This window comes from Primulina eburnea, chromosome 11 (genome assembly GCF_022965805.1).
Source record: "Primulina eburnea isolate SZY01 chromosome 11, ASM2296580v1, whole genome shotgun sequence".
NCBI classification, from domain to species: domain Eukaryota; kingdom Viridiplantae; phylum Streptophyta; class Magnoliopsida; order Lamiales; family Gesneriaceae; genus Primulina; species Primulina eburnea.
Window position 1 is genome coordinate 22,682,358 of NC_133111.1, and position 18,108 is coordinate 22,700,465.

Here is an 18,108-nt window from a genome sequence, read left to right on the forward strand (position 1 = left end):
CGCTGATTGGACCTTACGTACCTACTGAGGAAAGTGTTTCCCGTTTTCACTAGAGGGTAGTGAAAATGTCAAAACAGTGGGAGCGATTATTTATAAAGTAAAAGTCCAAACTTTATATCTTATTAAATATTTTGAAATAGTCATTAACATTTATATGTTTTACTTTTCAGTACAAATCTGTGACAATGTCATCAATTCGCAACCCGTTTTCGGTTATTCTCGAAAAACACGTTCTAACCGGACCTAACTATATCACTTGGCTAAGAAATTTAAAGATCGTCCTAAACTCGGAGAGAATCGCATACACACTGACTGAGTCGCCCCCTGATGAGGCTCCGACTGACTGCAGTCCCGAGGAACAGAAGACCTACAAGGATTGGTGCGACCATGACTTGAAGGCCAAGTGTTACATGCAGGCTTCGATGAACGATGAGCTGCAAAGGCGATTCGAGGATGCAAAGAATGCTGCTGACATTCATTTGCACCTCAAGGAGCTCTTCGGTGAGCAGACTCGGCCTTTGAGGCATGCCACAGTAAAGGAGCTCATCACTTTACGCATGCGAGATGGGACTTCGGTCCATGAGCATGGCCTAAAGTTGATTGGGCTCGTGGACAAGCTCGTGGGCATGGATTTGATCTTGCCATCAGAGTTGACCACAGATGTGCTACTGTTGTCACTGCCTAGCTCTTTCGATCCTTTTGTCGTGAACTTCAATATGAACAAGCTCGAGCCCAGCCTTGAAGAGTTGGTGAACATGCTTGTAACCTTTGAGTCCACCATCAATAAGGAGAAGTCGGTTCTTTATGTGGGCTCTTCATCTGGCACGAAGACCGGTCCACATGGGAAGGGAAAGAAGCGTTCTTTCCAGCGCCCCAAGAAGAGCGAGCCCTTGAAGAGGCAGACTCCGAGTCCCGTAGTGGCAGCCGCGCCAGCCAAGGCTGAGAAGACTGTTGACATCTGTCACCACTGCAAGAAGCCTGGACATTGGAGGCGTAACTGCAGGGATTATCTTGCGCAGAAGGGTTCTGGCAAAGGTATGTTCTACATTGAAGTGAATATCTCCATTAACTCTACTTCTTGGGTATTGGATACCGGCTGTGGCTCACATCTCTGTAATGATTTGCAGGTGATGGGAAGAAGTAGGAAGCTCAGGGAAGGTGAGACCTTCTTGAGGTTGGGCAATGGAGCAAGGGTTGCTGCCAAGGCTGTGGGAGATGTTTATTTCTGTTTGAACAATGATTTTAATTTGGTTTTAAGAGATGTTTTATTTGTACCAGACTTGATCAAAAACATTATTTCCATTCCTATGCTTGATATCGATGGATTTTCTTGTTTATTTGGCAAAGGTGTTTGCAATATTTACAAGAATGAATGTTTAGTTGGTACCGGTGAACTTGAAAACAATCTCTACACCTTAAAATTAAAAGATATTCCACTTAACAATGTCCAAACAATAACAACAACAAATAAGCGCAAACAAGATACTCTTAATTCGGCACAATTATGGCATGCTCGATTAGGTCATATATCCCTAAGAAGGATGAACAAGTTAGTGGGAGTTGGTGTAGTGACCCGTTCCAGAATCACCTACTAATCAAAAACTAAGCATGCAATTAACCTAATTAACAGTAATCAGAGATAACAGCGGAAAAGTCAACAACAATACCGATTAACTAAACCAACCAGATACTCAACGTCCTCCTCCTGCTCCTCCTGAGCTGTCCAACCTGAGGCCTGCCCCGAGGGAATGGGGTGTCCAAGAATAAACAAAACCGAGGACGTGAGCGATAAGAACGCCCAGTACAAAAGTATGAGTATACAGACCTATATGAAATGCACATGCTATGATCATGATACCGGGGTAGTCAAGAAACAGGAATCACAAAAGGATCTCAACAATGCTCAGTCTAGAGGCGCCAAGTGGATAGTGCCGCGCGGTCCAACCTCTGGGTCACTGCATCCACTACAAGACAGACGTGGACCTAAAATGTCCCGGACCACCGAAGCCCTCCCGACCCGTCGGCCACTGTGTACTCTCGGTGTCCATGCGTCCACAAGACAGGGCTGAGCGGCCCCAAGATATAGCTTATCTCGAAGGAGATACAGCTCAACAGTAAAGGCTATCTCGAAGAAGATACGGCTCAACATGAAATGCAACGTGCAGTAATAACCGTGACATAATAGCATGCATCATATGACATATATCAATGCACCACATAATCATGCAACACATATATGAATGTATACTCAACCAGGATATCTCGGATAGTACTTTCGTACCTCTATCACAGCAATCCTAATCCACTGGAACCACCAGACAACAGGTCTAATCCAAGCCTATTCATCAAGTGAAAACCATCACTAAACTTATCTACCAGACTTGACTAGATAATCCTGAGATAAATACTGATAAAATTCCAAACCTTCGTCCGTCGTTAGCCCGCTGATGCCGCTAGCTCCCAACTAGAGCACAGCTCTGCTACAAGACCAGCAGCTCCCCGCTAGTGCCCAAATCTCGGAACAAGACTAGAACCTGTCAGAAACGACTGAAATGCTATGAAATTCTCTGAATTGGCGAGTCAAAATGAGGAAATCCGACCACTATTTATAGGCCATGTTCGGATCCTCCGAACACCACTTCGGAACGTCCGAACGCTACGTGTCCATTGGCTCTTGACAGCTCATGATCGGATCCTCCGATCATACACTTCGGACCGTCCGAACTTGCACGTGTCCAGCTGCTCTTGACACCTCATGATCGGATCCACCGAACCCACTTCGGACCTTCCGAACTCCCACGTGTCGATCAACACTTGACGCCTAATGATCGGATCCACCGAACTCACTTCGGACCTTACGAACTCTTCGGTGCTTCCGAACCATCTTCGGTCCGTCCGATCATGACTCGGTCAAAATTACACCTTAAACCTTCTTAATCACCAATACTCCGTTAATTACCCAATTTGGAATTCGGGCTACTACATTCTCCCCCCCTTAAAAACGATTTCGTCCTCGAAATCAGGCTTAGAGGATGAACAAAATGAAATAACAATCATTGTTATTACATCTCAATTGTTGCTAAACACAACTGATATTTGGTTTACAACGGAAAAACATACATCCATAGTACAACTTACAGTACTTACTCAAAAGAGCTCTGGATGCTCTGAACGCATACGATTCCTTAACTCCCAAGTGGCTTCTTCAGTACCTCGACTCTGCCACTGCACTAAGACAAGTTAGTCAGTCGGTCCACAACAGCCCCAATTGCATTACAATTCTTAGAAGGCAACGGCAATTGGTGACCAAATCCATCGTTACATGCTCCCACTTCCACTCAGGAATAGGGAGATTCTAAAGTAATCCTCCTGATCTTCGATGTTCAGCTTTTACTTGCTGACACACCAAACACTTGGCTACAAACTGGTAAACACTTCTCTTCATACCTTTCCACCAAAACTTGGTTTTCAAATCCTTATACATTTCCATACTTCCAGGGTGGATACTCAACTTACTCCTATGAGCTTGAGATAAAATCTCGTCTCTCAATTTAGAATCTTCTGGAACTACAATTCTTCCTGACAGACACAAGGTTCCATCTGTATGGAATGCAAAACCAGATGTGTGGTCTCCGTTAGCTAACCTTGCTAACTGTTGTTTCAACTCTTTCATCTCTGTTGGTGCCAATCTTCATTAAATCTATACTGTTGACACGGTTCCTACGTCTCCTTTCATCATGATCTTGGTGACGTCCTCCATCACGATCTCTACGACGATGTTCTCGGCCAGCCTCATCGTCGCCATAACGGCCATGTCCCACACTACCGTGACTGCTTCCATCTCCTGACATCTGAAAGGAAACTAAAATCAACTCCTAAATCCTCAAAACAGAATTACTAATGTCCCAAAAATCTTTGCATGCTCTGATACCATAAATGTAGTGACCCGTTCCAGAATCACCTACTAATCAAAAACTAAGCATGCAATTAACCTAATTAACAGTAATCAGAGATAACAGCGGAAAAGTCAACAACAATACCGATTAACTAAACCAACCAGATACTCAACGTCCTCCTCCTGCTCCTCCTGAGCTGTCCAACCTGAGGCCTGCCCCGAGGGAATGGGGTGTCCAAGAATAAACAAAACCGAGGACGTGAGCGATAAGAACGCCCAGTACAAAAGTATGAGTATACAGACCTATATGAAATGCACATGCTATGATCATGATACCGGGGTAGTCAAGAAACAGGAATCACAAAAGGATCTCAACAATGCTCAGTCTAGAGGCGCCAAGTGGATAGTGCCGCGCGGTCCAACCTCTGGGTCACTGCATCCACTACAAGACAGACGTGGACCTAAAATGTCCCGGACCACCGAAGCCCTCCCGACCCGTCGGCCACTGTGTACTCTCGGTGTCCATGCGTCCACAAGACAGGGCTGAGCGGCCCCAAGATATAGCTTATCTCGAAGGAGATACAGCTCAACAGTAAAGGCTATCTCGAAGAAGATACGGCTCAACATGAAATGCAACGTGCAGTAATAACCGTGACATAATAGCATGCATCATATGACATATATCAATGCACCACATAATCATGCAACACATATATGAATGTATACTCAACCAGGATATCTCGGATAGTACTTTCGTACCTCTATCACAGCAATCCTAATCCACTGGAACCACCAGACAACAGGTCTAATCCAAGCCTATTCATCAAGTGAAAACCATCACTAAACTTATCTACCAGACTTGACTAGATAATCCTGAGATAAATACTGATAAAATTCCAAACCTTCGTCCGTCGTTAGCCCGCTGATGCCGCTAGCTCCCAACTAGAGCACAGCTCTGCTACAAGACCAGCAGCTCCCCGCTAGTGCCCAAATCTCGGAACAAGACTAGAACCTGTCAGAAACGACTGAAATGCTATGGAATTCTCTGAATTGGCGAGTCAAAATGAGGAAATCCGACCACTATTTATAGGCCATGTTCGGATCCTCCGAACACCACTTCGGAACGTCCGAACGCTACGTGTCCATTGGCTCTTGACAGCTCATGATCGGATCCTCCGATCATACACTTCGGACCGTCCGAACTTGCACGTGTCCAGCTGCTCTTGACACCTCATGATCGGATCCACCGAACCCACTTCGGACCTTCCGAACTCCCACGTGTCGATCAACACTTGACACCTAATGATCGGATCCACCGAACTCACTTCGGACCTTACGAACTCTTCGGTGCTTCCGAACCATCTTCGGTCCGTCCGATCATGACTCGGTCAAAATTACACCTTAAACCTTCTTAATCACCAATACTCCGTTAATTACCCAATTTGGAATTCGGGCTACTACACGTGCATTCATGCATAAATTTTATTCATGCGAGGGATTATTAGATATTTTAAGCTTAATGAATTAAAATTAAGAAAAAACGGATAGAAAACTCGAAACATAAAACATTGAAGGGAAAGAGGCGCTGAGACACCTGTAAAGAGGAGCCCTCAACCAGTTTGAAGGTGTTGAGGCGCCTGTAAAGAGGAGCCTCAGCACTTTCCTCGTTGCCTTGGAAATTCCAGGGTAGGTGGAGAGGCGCCTAGGCTCCCGTTAAACGGCGCCTCGGCGCCTGGAGATGTTGTTTACTAAAAGTTCCGAGTTTTCATGGATCATTGTCACCAAAACATGTCTTTTGATCATATTTTTGAAATGTGTGAATATATCAATCCATCTGAATGAATTAACATAATGAAACAACTTAACATCAACTTTGAGATGATCAAACAAAAAAAACATTTCACATTTATTTTGAAATTCTTCTTCTTATGTCTTCTAAAAAAGGAGTTTGCTCATTTTATGGTTATAAAACTCGTGATTGTAGTGCTACTATCATAAGTTGGAAATCGTTATATATCGAAAAACGATGGTCATATCTCGTGGCCACTAGATGTGAAACAAATTTGTCTTAAAAGGACAAAGAATTTCTCTTCCTTGACTTTAAATTTGCTAACATGTCTTCCTTTGAACATAGTCATCTTCATATTGAAGATCCCGCCAGGATGTTGAAAGGATAAACCCATACCAACATAAAGTAACTATTTTCCCCCGAGATATCCTTCACATAATATATTTATTGTTATTAAAAGTAAATTATACTTATAATAAAAAAAAAATTAAAAAACAAAATATTTTATGTTTGAAAAAATAATTTCAATATCATTGCACTTTATACAAAAACCTAGTATTCTTAAATACATATTATATGGAAATTTATTTCTTGTGAGCATCCATACATCGCTTAACATGAAGTATATTGTTCTTGTTTGAAAACTACTAATTTAGTTAATTATTGGTATAGTGCACAAAAGTATGGATAATAGAAACATTCTCTGCTTTCCTTCTTAGATAATGAAAAATTTACAGTCTGAAGATAGTAAAAATGATTACGAAATCATTTTTAACTGCAACAGTTGTAAAACTTAAGTTAAATACTGAATAAAATAAAATATGAAGTCATATTATTTGCACCAACCGGCATCCCAAGTCAAACTAGCTCGTGTGTGTTCAAATTAGGGCAATATTTGTAACCTGAATGAGTATTATGTTTAATGATTTTTAACGACTTTTATAGCTTTTAAAAATCTAGATATATTTAATAAAAAAAATTTGTATATTATATAGAAGTCTAGTGATATTCAAAAATATATTTTATAGAATTTTAAAAGACAAGTACTATTCAAAATTGACTTTTCAAAACTCTATAAAAGTTTAGATTAATCAAATTTTCAATAAAATTTTAATAACTAATGGAATCCATTAACATACAAGTACTAACGTCTAAAGTACAACTATAAAGTGTCAAAAGTCGTCTTTGGTTAAACCTAAATATTGAATTGATTTTAAAACCTCTAACTTATACACAAACTCTTTCTTTTTCTATCTCTCACCTCACATCACAGCTCCCCTCATCTATCTATGTGTGGGGACCCGGACGCTATCATGTTCTTAATCGTTATTGGGACTAAATCAATTATAATAATCAGGGTCTAATTTTTTTTTTTTTTAAATACGGAAGGTAATTGAATCAAACTCCTATACATATCAGTATAAAAGTATAAATCTGATAAAATATACAATCATACATACTCAGGTTCAACAACTACTATCAAGTGTTCAAACCCTAGCTATAATCCCAGTCCGGTATCACACTCTAATCTCGATCTGTCTTCACCTCTGGACCCTGTACCTGTCCCACATGTTGTCATGCACACATACAAACAAGACAACAGCCGGATAACTCCGGTGAGATATAAATAATCCCAGTATAAACAATGTATTAAATGCAATCATATAAAACATATATAAAAGTATAAACAAACATCAAAACATGTATCTAGTCTGACTACATGAATCAATGACTCGTGATCTAATCTTATCTTATCTCAAATCTAGGGATCCCAATCTAATTTAGACTCTGGTATTTTGTATCGAGTGTCTGAGATAGACGTCGATCTACATCTAAGGCTCTTCGATACACCGTAAGTCTAGAGTCTTATCGGTTCTGAGAAAGACTCGGCGGTTCTGCCCTAGCTAGGCTGATCTGCCCTAGACTCGGACTCTGACTCTGTTCTAAGTCAATACATTAACATATCAATCTGATAATCTGCGAATATCAATGCAATAAGTAAAGTATGTGATTTAGGAAAACTCAAGTCAACCTAACTCGAGTTGTGCAATCCCGAATCAACATTTATTGTACCTTTCTTGCTGTCGATCTGATACAATCAAAGTCTTGATTCAAAGTCTGTCACTGTTCAATCTGGCAATGACAATATCAATATTCTGTATCAATATTCTAATCAATCACAACATCTCTGTTTTATCAAATTCTGACAGCACAACAGTACAATCTCGCGATACTGATAATCCTATATCAGTCTATATCAATTCCAAACGTTTACAATCAACCACCATAAAAATCTGATATCAATTCTAGTCAATTTCCTTCTGAAATTCATAACAATTCCATATTCAGTCCATTTCTTAATCTGACTTCGATTATACGCTGTCTAACATGTCAAGAACATCATATATGAATTCCATTCAATTCTGACAATATTATAATTTCAATACATATCAAAACGTAGTAAAACTTACGTCCAGTTGTAGCCTACGTTGCTAGGAACACGGTACCGAAGTCGGATTTAAAATCTAACGGACGGATTTCTCACAAAAGGCGTAAGGATTTTCCACTTCTTTTCCCAAGCTTTTCTCGATCTCTATTCTGTCATTATGAAGTATTATCATATATATATATACGTCCCTTGCATGGCAATGCTACGTGTTTTACATTTCACAACTTGAAAGCGGCGCTCGGCGCTGGTAATTTATCGCTCGGGCGCGGCCCTCTCTGTCCAAACCATTTCCGAATGCACCTTGGCGCTCGGGCGATCAAAAACTACCGCCCGGGCGCCAACTCTTCTGCCCGCGACAAATACTTGATGAACACTGGCGCTCGGGCGGTCGAAAACTACCGCTCGGGCTCCAGACTCTCTGTCCCCAAGTTATGTAAATCATATGTTTGGCCCGATTTTGTTTCGTAATAGCCCTTTAAATAATCATATCAATTCAATTTCAATACTCTTCACTTAACGTGATATAAAATATAGGGCAGTACACTATGTCCTCTCTCAAACTTACAAAATATATATTGGCATATTTTTTTTTTTAATTTTTCATTTTTTTTGGCTGTTGCTGCTCATTTAACAATTTTTTACATTAATATTATAAGAAATTTTGAATTTTATAATCGATTTTTGAATTTATGATTCATACAAATAAATATATTATTAAAAAATAATAAAATATTGTTCAAAAATATTGTTGTATATCTTGATGATAAATCTAGGTTTGTACGGGTTGATTTTTGGATCAGAGTTGAATGGATCTGTCACTACTTGGATCTTTTGCTCTTTTTTCTTGTCCTCAATTCTGGTGCTTGCTCAAGTCTCGCGGGTGTCTGCCAACGCCGAAGGTCTGCTGTTCTGCTCCCTGATTCCGTTACTTTCGGAGTTTTTTTTTTTTTTTTTTTTGCCTCTGATTGATTTAACTGGATGTGCTGACTGTTGTTTTTCGTGGGATTCAGTGGAACTGAATTGCAATATAGTTATCTGTTCACCCAGGAATTTGTGGATTGACAAGTCAAAAATTTACGGGATGCCATTAAAAAGCTTTGTTCTTGGATGGATATTGTGTAGAAAATCTCTTACTTTGAGAATAACAGAGATGTCAGTTGAGAGACAAATCAATTGCTTTTATTTTGTCTCAAAGTTCTAAGTTCTTATTTAGTAACATTGGATGGTTAATTGGTTATCTTATAATATTTTAATTACATTGGAAGTTTTTCACTTGCTGCTGTTGATCGGTTCGGGGGTAGTTTGATACCATGTGCTGTTAGTTGTGGCCAAACTAATTAATGAAAATTTGATGGTGTTTAGAATGACATTGTACCATGGCAGGTGATGCATTGAGTGCATTGAAGAACAATTTGGCTGATCCAAATGGCGTTCTACAGAGTTGGGACCCGACCCTCGTTAATCCGTGCACTTGGTTTCATGTCACATGCAATAACAAAAATAGTGTTACTCGAGTGTAAGACTGCTTGTATCCTCATTGTCTTAAGGTGCTTAATTTTCTTCTTTTGTAATTTTGGGAGTATAAAAGGATTTTGGTTCTGGTTATGCTCAGCGATCTTGGCAATGCAAATTTGTCTGGTCAACTTTCCCCTCAGCTTGGTTTTCTTCCAAATTTACAGTATCTGTAAGTCATTATTTTTGGGTCATTATCAGTTATATGCGTATTCGTTTTCAAATGTTCTATAGTTTACCAGAGACTTCATTATACCACCTCTCTTTAAGTATTATTTATTACCTTTTTGCCATAATGTACGGATGATGGTTCTTCGTATCATTGTAACTCTTGTTTACCGGTTTGGTCTTAGTTAGCATACTCACCATGTTTATTCTTGGGCAATAATTCTGAGTAGACAGACTGGTTTTGGAATGACTTCAACTTTTTGCATGAATTCCTTGGTTTTGTATAAATTGATCTCTATGCATCTGCAACTCAAATCCATTTAACTTTTGCTGCTATTTTCAGATCCCTCACCTATCATGTAGCATACTTAGAGATGCCCCCCCCCCCCCCCCCCCCCCCCCCCTGTCTGCATCTCTTGTCACAACTCATGTAGTATTTTCTTGTCTTTCCTTTTTCTTTTCCCGGGATATGTTCCAATTATGTGTGTGTGAGGGCCCTGCTTTTTTCCCTATCTTGTCTCATTGAATTATCTTTATCACGGATCATTGTTTTGACTTCTCCGGTTCACATAAAACAATCTCTCGTTTTCTCTTTTTTGGCAGGGAGCTTTACAGTAACGATATTACTGGAAGAATTCCAAACGAACTAGGAAATTTGACAAGTTTGGTGAGCTTGGATCTTATTTGAATAGCCTGACTGGTCCAATCCCTGACACATGGGCAAACTAAAAAGGCTTAGATTCTTGTATGGTTCTCCTCGTTTTTGAACTCTTTTTTTTTCTCTGTGGCTGGGTCTTTTATTTAGTTCTTGAGAATTTCTTTTCCGCTTCATTGCACCTTTTATAAGAAAGTTGCAATTCAGAAGTGAATGATTGGCTTGTGCAGCATTCAGACGTGTCATGCGGAATCACTGAAGTTTATTCTCCTATTCTTTTTTCAATGATTCAATTGATTTCCTTCAATTCTTCAGAAAAGTCACCCAAATCAGCACATCTTTACAACAAATGATGTTAAATGATGGAAAGTATGGTTGACATTGTTGCCTGTTGTTCCAAATCATTAAGCCTAGGCTCTAAGTTTAAATTTCTTGGTTTTGTTTGAGTCATAAATTTATGGTCTATACTGCTATTAAGTGACAGAGCCATATGTGATTGCTGTGTTGCAATCGTGTAATAGATAGATGTTTTGCAGTAAATACTAATTGATTCAAAGCAGAAATCAGTAACCTTAAAAGCGAATAGAGGATTTTATTTCTTTTATTAAATTGCTGGAAGTGTTCCAACAGTAATTATTTTTATTTTCCAACTATCATAGAATCGATGCTACCATAGGCTTTAGAGAAAAAGGTTATCTTTTATCATAGTGAATTGTGATTTATGTAGAGAAATTAACTGATAAAGAAACATGCACATAAACTTTTAAACGAGCACGTTCAGCAACTCTATTAGTGCTCGACTAGAAAATCATGGGAAAATTGGATTTTGGACATGTTTAACCTGAGAAAGAGATGGTTGTCACGCCAAAATCATAAGCCGCCGTGTTCTTCCATGTTTCTGTCACGTGGACATGAATTATTGTGCTACATGTAGCAAACACATTATTTGCTTTGATTCTTTCAGTCAGTGATTTCTTCATTCTTCATTCTTCATCTTTAAACTGCACAGGAGGCTCAACAATAACAGTTTGACTGGAGAATCCCCATGTCACTTACTACTATCGAGACGCTTCAAGTCCTGTATGTGGCAGTTGATGATTTTTTTTCCTTTTATTTTTGGTCTGTCGGGGACTAATAATCATTTCCTCCAACAAATGCAGCGATCTTTCAAATAACCAGCTGACAGGCCAAATTCCAATAAATGGATCCTTTCAGCGTTTTACTCCTATCAGGTTTACTACTGTTCTATCTGCTTTTTCTTATGTTAGAGATCCATCAATGCATCATTCTGACACTGGGTTTTCTACCTCAGTTTTGACCATAATCGATTGGATCCTCTTCCTGTATCTCCACCTCCTCCACTTCCGCCATCATCTGCATCTTCCTCTCGAGGTTTGCCTATCCTTTGTGCCTCATTATTCATGGCCTTTACTTTGTCCATAATGAAAAAAATGAGCTCGGTCATTTGATTCGATGAATGCGCAATGAGCAGATCTGTATTAAGGGCACCGTTTCATTTGATGTAGTCACCAGAACACTTTTGTATTAAGGGCACCGTTTCATTTGATGTAGTCACCAGAACCTTGTTTTGCTGTCAAATGAAGGATCCAATGGTTATGAGGTTAACCATGGTCCATGCTAGACATGCTAAGGTGTTGTATGAGTTATGGCTAAGGGCTAGAAGCCAACCTCAACCCACTTACCACCACAAAACCGAAACTCAACACACTCAACACAACCAGAATTTTAAAACCGAAGGGGCGCTGTTCTTGTTAGTTTGAAAAACCGATGGGACCATGAACCAAGCCATGAAAGGGCATCTTAGTCACGTCCTAGACATGCTAAGGAGGGATTCTAACCATGGCTACATCCCCTAGGGCAGCCCAAAATCAGAACCCACACCTTAGGCAAGAAACCATGCAAATCGAGACTCATAATCGCAGCATGGGGAGTTGCTGTCAAAAATGGTTTTGCTGGGGCGAAAGGGCTTTAACCAATGACTAATCCCTTCCTAACATACCCTATAACATGACCATAAACAGCCTTGAACGCCTGGAACCGAGCCAAACCCTGAAACCACAAAAACAATACCCAACGTGAAGTGCAAGGAAGGACCAAAAATCTGTGCAGAATTTTTATAACACTTGCTCATAGTTGTCAAGGCGCTAGGCGACGGAAAGGCGACGAGCCACTGCCTAGCGCCCGAACGCCTAGGCGACAAAAGGCGATCGCCTAGCCACGAGGCGATAATATAGAGAGGATGAGAAGCCATACTAGGCTATTTTTTTAAAATAAATGCAAAACAAAGCCTGAAAGAGAAGAATGAAGAATCTGCCCTGAAAACAGAAGCCTGCGGCTGTGGCAGAGAAGAACAGGTCCAGGAGCTTCAATATTCAATAGGTAGGGGAGAATGGTGTGCGGCAGAAGCTTCAATCGGCAGGGAGAAATGAGAATACGTATCGACATGCAAAGCAAAACTAGGCTTTTTTTAAAATAAATTACTTGTGGGCTGAAATTAGTTATGGACTTATTTAGTTGGGCTTTGGGTCATTAAAAAAAAGGAGAAACCTGCTTATGCGATGCGATCATGGTTCTGAAAAAAAGACGCAACGCCTGGAACGCCTATCGCCCGGAGAAAGGCGGCTTCAAGGCGCTAAAGGCGCTTGCCCACCCATGCACCGTCGCCTGGTTGCCCATAAGGCGCTGAAGCTTCGCGCCTCAGGCGCGCCTTTGACAACTATGCACTTGCTGTACATTTTCGGTTTTTGCTCCATGAAACATGATCATATTATGTTTTAAATTACTTATATGGCTTGATTGAAGAGAAATGAATAACATATACATGCTTTGGATTTTGTTTTGAAGAAAACAAAAATGATATGTCGACACGGCGCGGCGGGGACGGAGTTACTTTTCTTACTAGTTTGTTTTCTCTCTACTTTTCTCTCAAGCCTCACACTATTTTCTCTACTGAAAATGCTCTGAAATTTTCGGAAATGGAGAGGGAGAGAAGTCTAGGAAATAAATGGGAAGGTTGCAAGATAAAAGGAAAAGTTGAATGGCAAATGAATTTTTCTATCCTAGAGTTTGTTAGATAGGAAATGAGATGTGATTTGATTTGATTTAATGGAGGGATGGCCGATTTCTATCTTTCAAAATACAAAGGGAGAAAATTTCTTAATTGTTTAATTATTGGTGATTAAAAGGTGGGGGAATTATCTTCCAAGAAAAGAATAGGGAAAGAAATAAAATGATGAGTTAGTTAAACAAATATCAAATCTTTTAAAATGAAGTGGCCGATTTTCTTATAAAATGAGGGTAGAGAATATTGCTTAATTATTAATTAGTGGGGATTTAAAATGAGGGAATAACTATGCCATGAAAGAATTAAGGAAGATATCAAAATGGAGAGTTGCCAAAAATTTAAATCCTTTAGAGGAGGTGGCCGATTTTTTCTATGATAATGGGAGGAAAAATATTGCTTAAATATTGTATTTTAAATCTTTAGAGTTTTATCTACCCATTAAGTAATTTTGTGAATTAAGTAATTAATTAGTTTAGTAATTATCTTGCATACATGACAAATTCCTTAAAGTAAATTACTAACATGTTAAGTTATAGTTTATTAAATAAAATAAGCCTAGATTAACTTATCTCAATTGGTCACATCTTTTAATTTAGGCTCTTAATTAAATTATTGGACATAAAAGAACTTATTTAACTTATCTCAACTTACTTAAATAATTCTTTAGAATTTCTTTTACATTAAAATAACTTAGTATTTATCTTAAATAAATTCTAGGAATGTTTTCTTATTATTAAATTTTATCTCAATACTCCAACTCCAGTCCGGTCTTACTTATTTAACTGAAAAGATAAAAATATACTCATGCGATTTGAACTCAATAATCAAGACTAAATAAATTTGAAATTCCTTTAAAAAAATAAAGAAATCATTTTTAATTTAAATACTAGAAATTATGCATGGCTTATACGTAGTCTGGTTAACGGGTTCTAAAACTCTCCCCCCTTAAAGAAATTTCGTCCCCGAAATTCGCTTATCTTTGATAAACAAAAGTTTAGACTCTTAATTCTAGAATCCTAATAATCTACGCTTACGATGCGCTACTTTGATAAGATAAATATTAAGCTGTCCTTACGTCTCCTCAATCCTAAATAAATTTGTCTACCAAAATCCTCGTTTGTGAATCGCAACTTAAACAACTTATGCTGACTTAGTTCTATTCAACTATAGCCCCGAATTTTGACTTATCCCGCAATTCCTCATACTGGGGATGGATGTCCAAATTTAACGCACCTTACTTTCTTTATAATATACCAAAGTTGTTCATTGACCTATTATATTCCAATATTGAAATCTTAACAGCATCCCTTCTTAACTTTATTGAACTCAAGATATGTTAAGCTTCAAGTCCAAGTATTGGCATTCATGCAGTTCGACTTAGGAGATCTTAGTAAATCACTTAAAAGTTAAACTTTATCTCAACCCCATAATAATATTAGACTAAGATCCTTGAATCAAATCTTTATCTTACCGCACCAAACTTACATAACCTAACTATTTAGAATTACATCCCAATATAACGTTGTTGAAAATCTTAAGTTCGAGTAGTCTTAATCTATAAAACCCAAAATATACGATACCGATCTTCCACCTAAATAATAAAATTATTCTAGCACCAATTACATGCTTAAACTATTTCCTTTTCAATTAGAATAAAGTTGAGACCTAAGACCCTTGGACTTTCCTTATTGAAGCGAATGTCGCATTCTTACGTATACTTAATGCTTAATTAATACTAGCGTATAAAACTTAATAAGTTCTCCTATGATAATGATGGACTAACTCTAATAAATCAATTTCAGTTATAACCCATAAATTCTAGAATCCCCATATCAAGATTTCAGATTTATTACTCGATAAAAATCTTAATATTCGTTTATTGATAACCTATGATGAACACAACTCGTTTCTTTTGGTTTTATTTCACCCAAAATTTTCGTACGAACACCTATTTCAAAATTCAAACTTACACGACCCATATAGTATTAGATAACATAATCACAACACACATATTCATTTATTCTCAGTTTCTCAATGACTTTCAAAAATTTCTTAAGACCAGGTGTCTACCTCGAATCTTATATGCGTCTATCAAGTAATCTAACCATCAATCGTACCCAATTTTTTTTTTTTGAAAAAATTAAATTCCAACAAAGGTATAATTTTAACTCTTAAGATCATGATTAAAAATTATGATTCATCAAACTTAAATTCCCAATTTTTTTTGTTAGCTCCATATATATTCTTATAACTTAACTAACTGATCAACTTTATCTTAAATTGTTATCACTCTAAATTCTTAATTTGTCACAGTATTAATTCACTAGAGCTTAAACTTTCAAGCCAAATGTTGATTCATCCTACAATGCCCTTTTGTTACTATTCCCTATAACCTTATAACCCAATTGTTTCAAGGTTCTAGATATCCCTTCAAACCTAAATCTTCAAATTTCATATCCTTTAAACCATTCGCTTCTCACTTACTGCTAACCAAGTCCCCAAATTTCGTAAAAATTGCAAAATTAGTTCTTACTTTCCTCGAATATTATCCGATTTGTCCTTAATCTCGAGAATCCAACAATTACCCATCAGTTGTTGGCGTTCCTTGTAATAGCCAAGCCTGGTGAATTGTACGGTCTAAGATTTCTTGTGTTTACGGACTATTGGTTAAGTTTAAGTACAATTTGATGTCAAGAATTGTGATTTATGGTTATAGTATTGTTGGTTATACTTGTTATGTGGTTTGTTGTAGCATCGTTGCGATTTAATTCATGGTAATTCGTGTGTTGAGCCAATTGATATGAGGCCAATTGGGGTGGTTAGATAGTTATAGAGGTGCAACTTTCTTTTTGAGTGTGTTGCCAAATTATGAGGAGAAGCAGCGTTGCGGTTCGATTCTTAGTTGCAAAGTTTGTTGTTGCTTCAGGGGTGACCGCACATGCGCTCAGACAGGCACTGCACCCACGGTGGTTGGGCAGAGGCGGCACCGCACCCGCGGTAGGAAAGTCCGCGCACCTGCGGTGTTTGGGCAGAGACCAGAGCGCACCCGCGGACCATAACGCAGCGCACCGCGGTCGTCACTTTGGATTTTCGGAAGTGTTACAGAATGCCTAGCGCACCCGCGGTGTATTTTGGAGCGCACCTGCGGTGCGTGAACATTATAAGCGTGTTTTCGAGATTTAAGTGATATAATACATGAGTTGGTTCACTTTTCTCTCATTCTTCTCCTACTTCTCGAAATTTCAGCTCAAGGAGACCTAGGGTTCTCGTTTTCTTACTTTTGGTGCCTTTGATTCAAGCTCCTAGTTGGATTATTGAAGTTAGAACAAGGTTCTTTTGGGTTCCAGGAGCTAAGATAAGCTTTTGGTTTGGTTATTCTTTGGATTTTGGTGTTGGGGGAAATAGTGGGTTTGTTGATTGTGTGGGTTTTATGGATTAATGGTATGGTTGTTTGATTATTGGGTTATTGATTGTGCAATACACTGGTTTATTGTTTTAGGTTTTGTACCAAGAGAATAGAATCAAGTGTTGCAAGTGTTGTAAGTGGAAATTCATTTCTTTGTGCTCACATGATAATATATGTATTGTATTTCAATTGTTTTAACATGTTATTCCCTTCCATTTGATTCATGCTATGTATTAATACACTTTGTTGTATATTAGAGCATTTTTATGTCTCAATTATGTCAAAGGGAATACAAAAGAAAAGAGTATGCAAAGTGTTTGGTTTAATGCCTAAAAGAGAGTTCAAATTATTTATTGGATTGATAGATACATAGTCAGAGATTGCATGCAATTAGTTGATCAGCGACCATAAGCTTATATCCCGACAGAGTTTCGATTTATATCGATGGGATATAAGTACAGAGACAAATATACTACTTAGATATCAATCCAACAGAGAGAGAAATACCATCGTTATTGTTATTCATATTATGATATTCATGTTTCAGAGTTGATGATATTTAATGTTTTCAAAGCCATGTGTTACAGAGTATGTTATGTATTCATTGCTATGTAAGAGTTCCACTTGCTGAGTTTTATACTCATTTCAGTTATTTCATGTGATGCAGATCAGAGTAACGCGCCGGGACGTTGATTGGAGCCGGGGTCATATGCATACAAAGATGGAAGAAGGAAGACTATTTTGCTAGCATTTTGACATGATCACAAAAAATGATATTTTGTATTTTGTTGTATCATTTGATTGATCATGTATATACTTTTTATTATATGTTGAAATGTATTTTAAATCCTTCTTTCTTTCAAGTACATTTTTATTTCCGCTGTGTTATTTTTATTAAAACCGGTCAAGGGCGTTACATTTAGTGGTATCAGAGCAACGTTCTTCGGACCAATGCATATGACTTTGTCTACTTTCAACGGTCCAGGTATGTCTTCTTCTACATCTATTATTGTTATTGGTTGATATGTGTTATGTGATCACATTGTAGGAGTAATGCCTCTTAAGAGAAAATCTTCAGAGGGTGAGGATAGTTCTTCATTGAGAGTTGTCGGCGAGTTCGACAAGTTACTGAAAGAGCAAGCCAAGGTT

General features: G+C 38.3%; 1 long non-coding RNA gene across 1 annotated transcript; it reads left to right on the forward strand.

Moving 5' to 3' along the window:
• Positions 1-8,950: 8,950 nt before the first annotated feature.
• LOC140805044 (uncharacterized) lies at positions 8,951-17,726 on the forward strand. The gene is made up of 8 exons (XR_012112256.1): positions 8,951-9,032; positions 9,517-9,649; positions 9,746-9,817; positions 10,417-10,558; positions 11,478-11,548; positions 11,629-11,700; positions 11,781-11,860; positions 17,627-17,726. It is a non-coding gene; the product is annotated as an uncharacterized lncRNA (long non-coding RNA).
• Positions 17,727-18,108: the final 382 nt, after the last annotated feature.